Below are 7,142 nucleotides of genomic sequence, written 5' to 3'. Positions count from 1 at the left end.
GATATGACATTGTTGGTCAAATTTTCCCAAATTCCTGCTATTTGTGGGAGATTGGTCTGGGATTTTGAGCTGAACGCACAGATAGAGATTAAATGGCTTCAAATGTGGATTGAAAGTTTGCCGAGGCAGGCAGATGACAAACGAGGCTTTGTAATCTTAGAAGAGCTTCCTCCCGCCCTGTATCCCCTAATCACAGACTGGGAACATTTGTGTGGCATCACCAAAATGATGGGTGCTAGAACTAATATATGGGAATTAAAGGAAATGCTGTGATCATGAGTGACTGTATCATCATGAATAAAAAGAAAGGACCAAAAAGAGTGAAAAAGGTCAGAAGTTCACCCAGGAAAACAGAAAAGGGCAGAAGCATATGGAAACACTAAGATTTTATTAATTGTTCTCAAATACAATTCTATGGCGATATTGACGGTGACTTTTTCTTTGCACCAGATCTATGGTCCATCTTCTGATTCCATTCTGACTAGAGTGACTGTGGACTTTCCATCCTTATGACCGGTGCAGGCAGAAATCCTGCAAAGGTAAGAAATCCTTACAGTTCATTGTAAGTCCTTACCTTTGATCGCTGATTACTCCCGGTGTCTTGTCACTCTGGGCTGACGTCACTGGTGACCCTGTCAAGTCTTTCAGTAACCCTCAGCACACAGATCTCTACCTTGCTCTTTGACTGTAAATCCCTGCTGACCCTTGCTGGACTCTGAGTTGGCTTTCGTCTCTCTCCTACATAAAGACCCCATTATAGTGTTGGAGTGGTTTAAATGAGAATGTCCCTCAGAGGCTCCATCATCTGAATATTTGGTGCCCCGTTGACAATGCAGTTTGGCTTAAGAGCTCTGTGGCCTTGCTGAAAGAAGTATGCCACTGGGGACAAGCTTCAAGGTTTCAGTCTCCTGTCCTTCCTAATTCCCCTCCAGCTGTCACGTCTGCTGATTGCTGCCATGCTTCTCCATCAGGATAGACTCCTGTCCCTCTGGAACCTGTAAACCCAAGTAAACCCATTTTTCTATAAGTTCCTTTGGTTGCAGTATTTTATCATAGTAATACAGTAGTAAAGAACACAGTGAAATCCATACCATCCATGGCCCTCTGAATAGACCACCATACCATCTTCTTTATTTGTGCAATATAATATAGGGAGCTGAGGAAAATAAGCCAGAGAGAAGATGAAAAGAAAAAAAAATATATGAGCAATGGGAGGCAACCATATTATGCAACAGGAAGCAATGATAGACCTAAAAAGGACACACGAAGGTGAAACACCATTAATACTCAGGAAGCCAGTAAGGGTTCTATCATGGGTGCCGGTGAGCAGAAAGACTGGCATCCAGGACATTGGCTCTTTACTAAGGGTATGTTCAGCTTCTGTTCTCAAAATATATTTTCCTTTTACTTTGTCAGAAATTGCTTCAGTTGGAACTGGAGATGTAGCACAGAGGTACACTTGCCTGGTGTGCCGGAGACCCCGAATTGGACTCCCAAAACCACAAACAGAAAGAAATGGCTTTCACTAAGATTTATTATAACTTCCAAGTAAGCTGAGTGTATTGATTTATGCCTATAATCTCCGTACCCAAGAAGCTGAGGCAGGAGGATTGTCTTGCATTTGAAACCAGTCTGAGATACACAGAGAATGTGACTCCGCACAGGGATACATACTGAGACCATGTCTAAAAAAAAAAAAAAAAAAAAAAAAAAAGTAAAATATATCAAATGAAAGAGACATAACCACATATGGTTTAAGAACAAGGGAAATATTTTTTATGAAGCTATTTATACATTATACAACTCTTCATGTTCTTTCTCTACCTTCTCTCCTACTCCCCTCATTTTTACCTTTGCTTTACTTTCTCAACAGGATCTTATCATATGATCCAGGCTGGCCTCGAACTCAGAACCCTCCCTCTTCCACCTCTCAAGTGCTGGAGCACACTTTTTTTTTAAATGATTATTTTAATTAGCATACAAAACCATGACTTTCGTCATGACATTTTCACACATATCACTGTAGTCAGCTCCTATTTGCCACCCCCTTAGCCTCCCCCGTCTCTCCTCTTCACCTCTGGCTGAAACCTGGTTTTTAAGGACCCATAGAGTAATAGAGAACAATATCTTATTTATTGCAGGCCACACAGTATTCATTACAGCTATTCGTCTCTTCCTCCAAATGACTACCGAGAATATACAAACAAATGGCATGTAGCTATGTGACAATAAAATGTTATTTACAAAAGCAAGCAGCCAATGGGCTCCTTGTGGGCTATTACACTAGTCTGTGGATTTTTAAATTAATTAGATGCTATAGTGTATGTAACCCAGGTTTATTAATTAATCAAACATTGATGAAATGTGGTTCAGTAAATTCGTATTTTGTTTAGCTGTTCACTAAGTTGTTATAATGTAAATTTTCTGAGGGCAAAGTCTTTGTCTACCATTTTCCTTCTAGCACCTAGAAACATCCCTGGCACATAGTAGATAGTATGCAAACATATTTCTTTCTCTTTTTTTTTTAAAGATTTATTTATTTATTATGTACACAGAAGAGGGTGCCAGATCTCATTACAGATGGTTGTGAGCCACCATGTGTTCACTGGGAATTGAACTCAGGACCTCTGGAAGAGCAGTCAGTGTGCTTAACCTCTGACCCATCTCTCCAGCCCCACAAATACATTTCATAAATGAATCGATGAGACTATTTTCCAATCAATGATGTCTTCACCATATGAAAGTTAGGGAAGCATATTTCCTAGAGACTTGAAAACTCAAGAGTGATTTTTTTTTCTAATAAAATGTCTAGAAGTTGTCCTGTTTTGTTTACCCACACTAACTAAATTTCCTGTCCAAACATCCCTGCCAGGCCCATTAGAGAAAGGATAAGTCATCTGTGTTTGAAGTCAACACTTACATTACTTAATTTTCTTGCCCAATTAAAGTACTATTTCTTTGTTTTTAAATTTCTTTTTTACTAGTAGTGTGAAACACCCCCTCCACGCTGCTTCTTCTTTGCATTTCTTTTGTAACAGTCAATGCTACTTCTTTCTGAGACTATGGAGAGGAGTTTTTTATTTTTGCCTGTCACGGCAGCAAAACAGATAAAATAGAAAGGGAAGTTTTAGCATTCCTATTCATGAGCATTCCCAAAACAGTGAACCTGTGACTGCAGTAATCCAACCCTCCACCTAACCAGTGAGGTACGGCCAGGGTGTTTGTTCCACTATCCTGCCTTTTCTGAGCATCACACTAGGTCCTGCCTTTCCAAAGGTCTAATGTCCAATTTGACATTGGTTGCAAGATTATGACAGAGTCCAGGCTGTGAACGGGAGCTATTTCGTGGGTTCACACACACATGTCTGCACAGCAGTGGGGGAAGGAGGTGTTCGGCAAAGTCTCAGGTCACACATGCTGGATAGTGCCCTACACAAGTCCACACACAGTTTGTAGACACTGGCTCTGTGTGTTCCCTGGCCATGTTCACCAAACTTGTTCAGCATTGCTGAGTCTACTGCAAATTCCATTTCTTTATGAGCATATGCTCTACTGCACCTCATCCAGTGCATGTACACACACACACACACACACACACACACACACACACACACACACACACGGCAGTCTTAAAGCCTAGTGTAGAGAGTGTAATGGCGTAGGCCTATAATCCCAGTGTCACTGAGGTGGGACAGTGGCACACTTGAAACCAATATCGGCTACATGGAGATCCTATCTCAAAACAAAAAACAAAATCCAACGAAGAAGGAGAAGAAGAGGAGGAGGAGGAGGAGAAGGAAGAGGAGGAGGGAGGGAGGCAGGGAGGCAGGGACAGAAAGAGAAAGAAAGAGAGACCTATTTCCTTCTCCCTCCATTCTAAGTGCGATTCTTCCAGGCTACAAAACTGATGCTGTTGCCAGAGAAAAGGTCAAAACCAAAAAGCAAGAATTCAGTGTTCTATATGCATAAGGAAGCTTACAACCTTCCCGTGGCCTGAAGGGCTCTCCAGATCCGAGTGTCTTATCTCACTGACCTCCCTGGAGTCTCTGCCCTCTGTTCTCTACACTAGCGAGTGAGTGCTGCTTCTGCATTTTCCTCAAAAATGTCAATAAACATTCTCACCTCAGGTCCTCGGTATCCCCCTGTGACCTTCGCTTAGGATTTCTTTCCACAGACAGGCAAACAATCTTTTAGCTTTTTACTCAAAAAAAAAAAAAAAAAAAAAAACCCATTTCTTAGCAGAAGCTCCCCTTGCCACTTTATCCAAAATTACAGGCTTTCCTAGTTTTATATATTCTTGTCCCAGCATTTTCCCCAAGCTAATATCCCTTTAGCATATTTATTTTATATTGTTTACTCTCAGTTCCCTCCTCCAGAACGTAATGCCCATGAAGGTCGGCTTTTCTCTCAGTACCTAAACAGTGTCTAACACGTAGAGGCACAGAATACTTATTGAATGAATTGATGAATGATTTTTTTTTGAAAGAATGAGCAATATATTGACTATTACTGTTCACAGGGAGCAAGGAAGAAGCAATGGTTTAAAACTATGATCTCAGGTGATGTTTATTACACAGAATGTTTATTACCCAGAATGTTAAATCCATTGTAGAGGTAATGTAACAACAAAGGTTATGAATGGGATATCTATGGAATAGTCACATATTCCTGGTTATTTCCTATGACCATAGGAGCCCATCTGTACAAACGAGGCCACTTCATATGTCACTAACAGACATTTCCCTACCCTCTGAAATGAACCGACAAGACATCACACATGACTGATTAGCAGAATTCCCACATGATTATATGATATCCTGACTCAGCCTAGAGAGAAAGTACATCATTTAACAAAGAGATTGATAAAAATTCTATTTGCATAGGGTTTTTTGTTTGCTACTAGGTCTCTTGAATCATTTAACAATTGTTAGGCTTTTAACATAGACATTTGGAATGTGGAGGAATGTTTTGTAATAACAATGTCTCAAGAGATACAGACTCAAATATCCTGGGATTTTGCTGTGATGAAATTTTGCCTCAAGTTCTCAAGGTTGTGTTCAGCTGCACAGCAGCTTCAAGGACTCGAGATCAGCTCTTGGAAACAGTTGCTCAATATGCTCTGTGATTTTTGGAATATAGCTATCTCTGTCCTTCTGGAAGATTTGAAAACCAGCACAAGTGCCCTTCACTTTGAACTTCAACATGGTATCAAAGTAAGTGAACAAAAAATTAAAGCAAACTTTCTTGTTTAAATGAATGAGACTCTGAATGTAAAAACATTTTATGTACAACTGGACAGAGATCCATCTGTCCCTTTCCCCCAGGTACTGGGGCCACACCTGGTTATCTGACTGAGGCTGGGACTGTGACATTCAGTTTGTAGAGCACTCCAGCTTTTTATGCAGAAAAATCCAGGGTTCATCCCCAGTGTGTGTGTGTGTGTGTGTGTGTGTGTGTGTGTGTGTTGTGTGTGTGTGTGCATGTGCATGAGAGTGTGTGTGTGTGTGTGTGTGTGTGTGTGTGTGTGTGTTCGAGCACCAGCTGTCAATACACTAATATTTGGGACTAGCCAAGCAGTGTTAATAGAATGCCTCAGCAACTGTACGCATTTTCTTATTGCAGTCCCAGATTGATGTAGATCGTACTTTTTGCTTACTCCCAACCTCCAATACCTCCACACACAAGTTTCCAGGTGCATCTATGGAGTGACTCACAGGAGCATGGGTGAGTCAAAGACAGCTGCATTGGTACAAAAGTCCTAACACAGAATGGTGCCAATTTGCAAGAGCATACCACTGAAGAGCTCCCATCTCAGTTATATAAATGTATATATATTTTATAGTTTGTAGTCCAACAATGGTGCTGGAAAGGCCAAGGATTCAGTACTTGTTCCGTCAACAAGGACAGATGTCTCAACAGGACTAATCTGAAACTAGAGTCCTGGAAGATTCCTAGAGAGTTACTGGTCTTCAGTCTGTGTTGGAAGCCTGAAGAAGTTGAATTTAATACCAGCCACAACAACAACAGGATAGACAAACTTACCAGTTGAGAGGGCAAGCATGTAAAACCTTCTTCTTCTGTGCCCTTTTATATGGGCTTCCATCTAGATTTGTGGTGGGTCTTCCTTCAAAGAATCGAGAAAATCCCTCACTGGAGTTCCCCAGCAGCTTGGGTTTTAGTTGATTCTAGATGTCATTGACAACCAAGATTAACTACCCTACCAGTCAAAATTTTATCTCTTACATACATTTGTACATAGAACCATGCGTAGTTGGGAAGGGAGAGACTACTAGTGAGAATCTCAGGTGTGTAAGCATTACTGCTTGGATGGAAAGGTATTCTGGCAGTTGGGAGCCAAGGAGTACCACAAAGTCACACCAAACAACAAACCTCACAGAAGAGATTTATTGGGTGGGAGGGAGAAGCCAGGAGGGTATTTGCCTCTGCTTAGACAAGAAACAGCAGGGAATAGAGCAGAAGACAGGGTTCATAGGGCTTTCCTTGGGGGGCGCGGGGCAGAGCTTTCCAGGTTGGGGATTGGTGGGATTTCATATCCAGAGAATGGGCTTTTTACTCTGTAGGGTGGGGGCAGGGCCCAGCTATTAGGGCAGTTAGTGTTCCATGGGTGGAACCTGGCAGTTGGAGGTCCTCAGGGGAAGGGCCTGGTCAGTTGCGTGCCTCTGAGACTCAAGGGGCTTACAAGGTGAGGGTCTGCCGGCCCTGTCTCTACTCTTCCTATGAGGGAATGTGAGCAGCCATACCAGTACCATGGACCCAGTACTGTTTCGCTTATTTCTGTGCCATGACCGATACCAAGGTCTTTTAGATAACACCATAGCTGCTCTGCTTCATGATGACAACTCTCATATTGTAACCAGAAGAAATAAATCTACTAAAATAGGTTAACTACTACTAGATATATAACTGTTTAACGATGGTCTTCTTTAAATGTTGATGTAGGGTGAAAAGGACCAAAGAAAAACACCCTGATCGACTTGACCCCAGGACCTGAAAAACCACCAATCCCTGAGCTTGCCCCAGCATTGGGCTACAAAAATCCAATACCAAGGCACCCTGAAAAGTTCCAACCTCCAGGAAATCCTATCTAAGCCCTGTACCCTGTTGAATTTGCTGCTGCTTCT

General features: G+C 41.8%; 1 long non-coding RNA gene across 1 annotated transcript; it reads right to left on the bottom strand.

Moving 5' to 3' along the window:
- Positions 1-369: 369 nt before the first annotated feature.
- On the bottom strand, positions 370-6,180 carry LOC119086840. The gene is made up of 3 exons (XR_005090206.1): positions 6,043-6,180; positions 1,092-1,156; positions 370-531 (listed from the first exon to the last, which is right to left on the bottom strand). It is a non-coding gene; the product is annotated as an uncharacterized LOC119086840 (long non-coding RNA).
- Positions 6,181-7,142: the final 962 nt, after the last annotated feature.

Source organism: Peromyscus leucopus, chromosome 8a (assembly GCF_004664715.2).
Source record: "Peromyscus leucopus breed LL Stock chromosome 8a, UCI_PerLeu_2.1, whole genome shotgun sequence".
In the NCBI taxonomy this organism is placed as follows: Eukaryota; Metazoa; Chordata; class Mammalia; order Rodentia; family Cricetidae; genus Peromyscus; species Peromyscus leucopus.
This window is presented reverse-complemented; position numbering and strand designations above follow the sequence as displayed.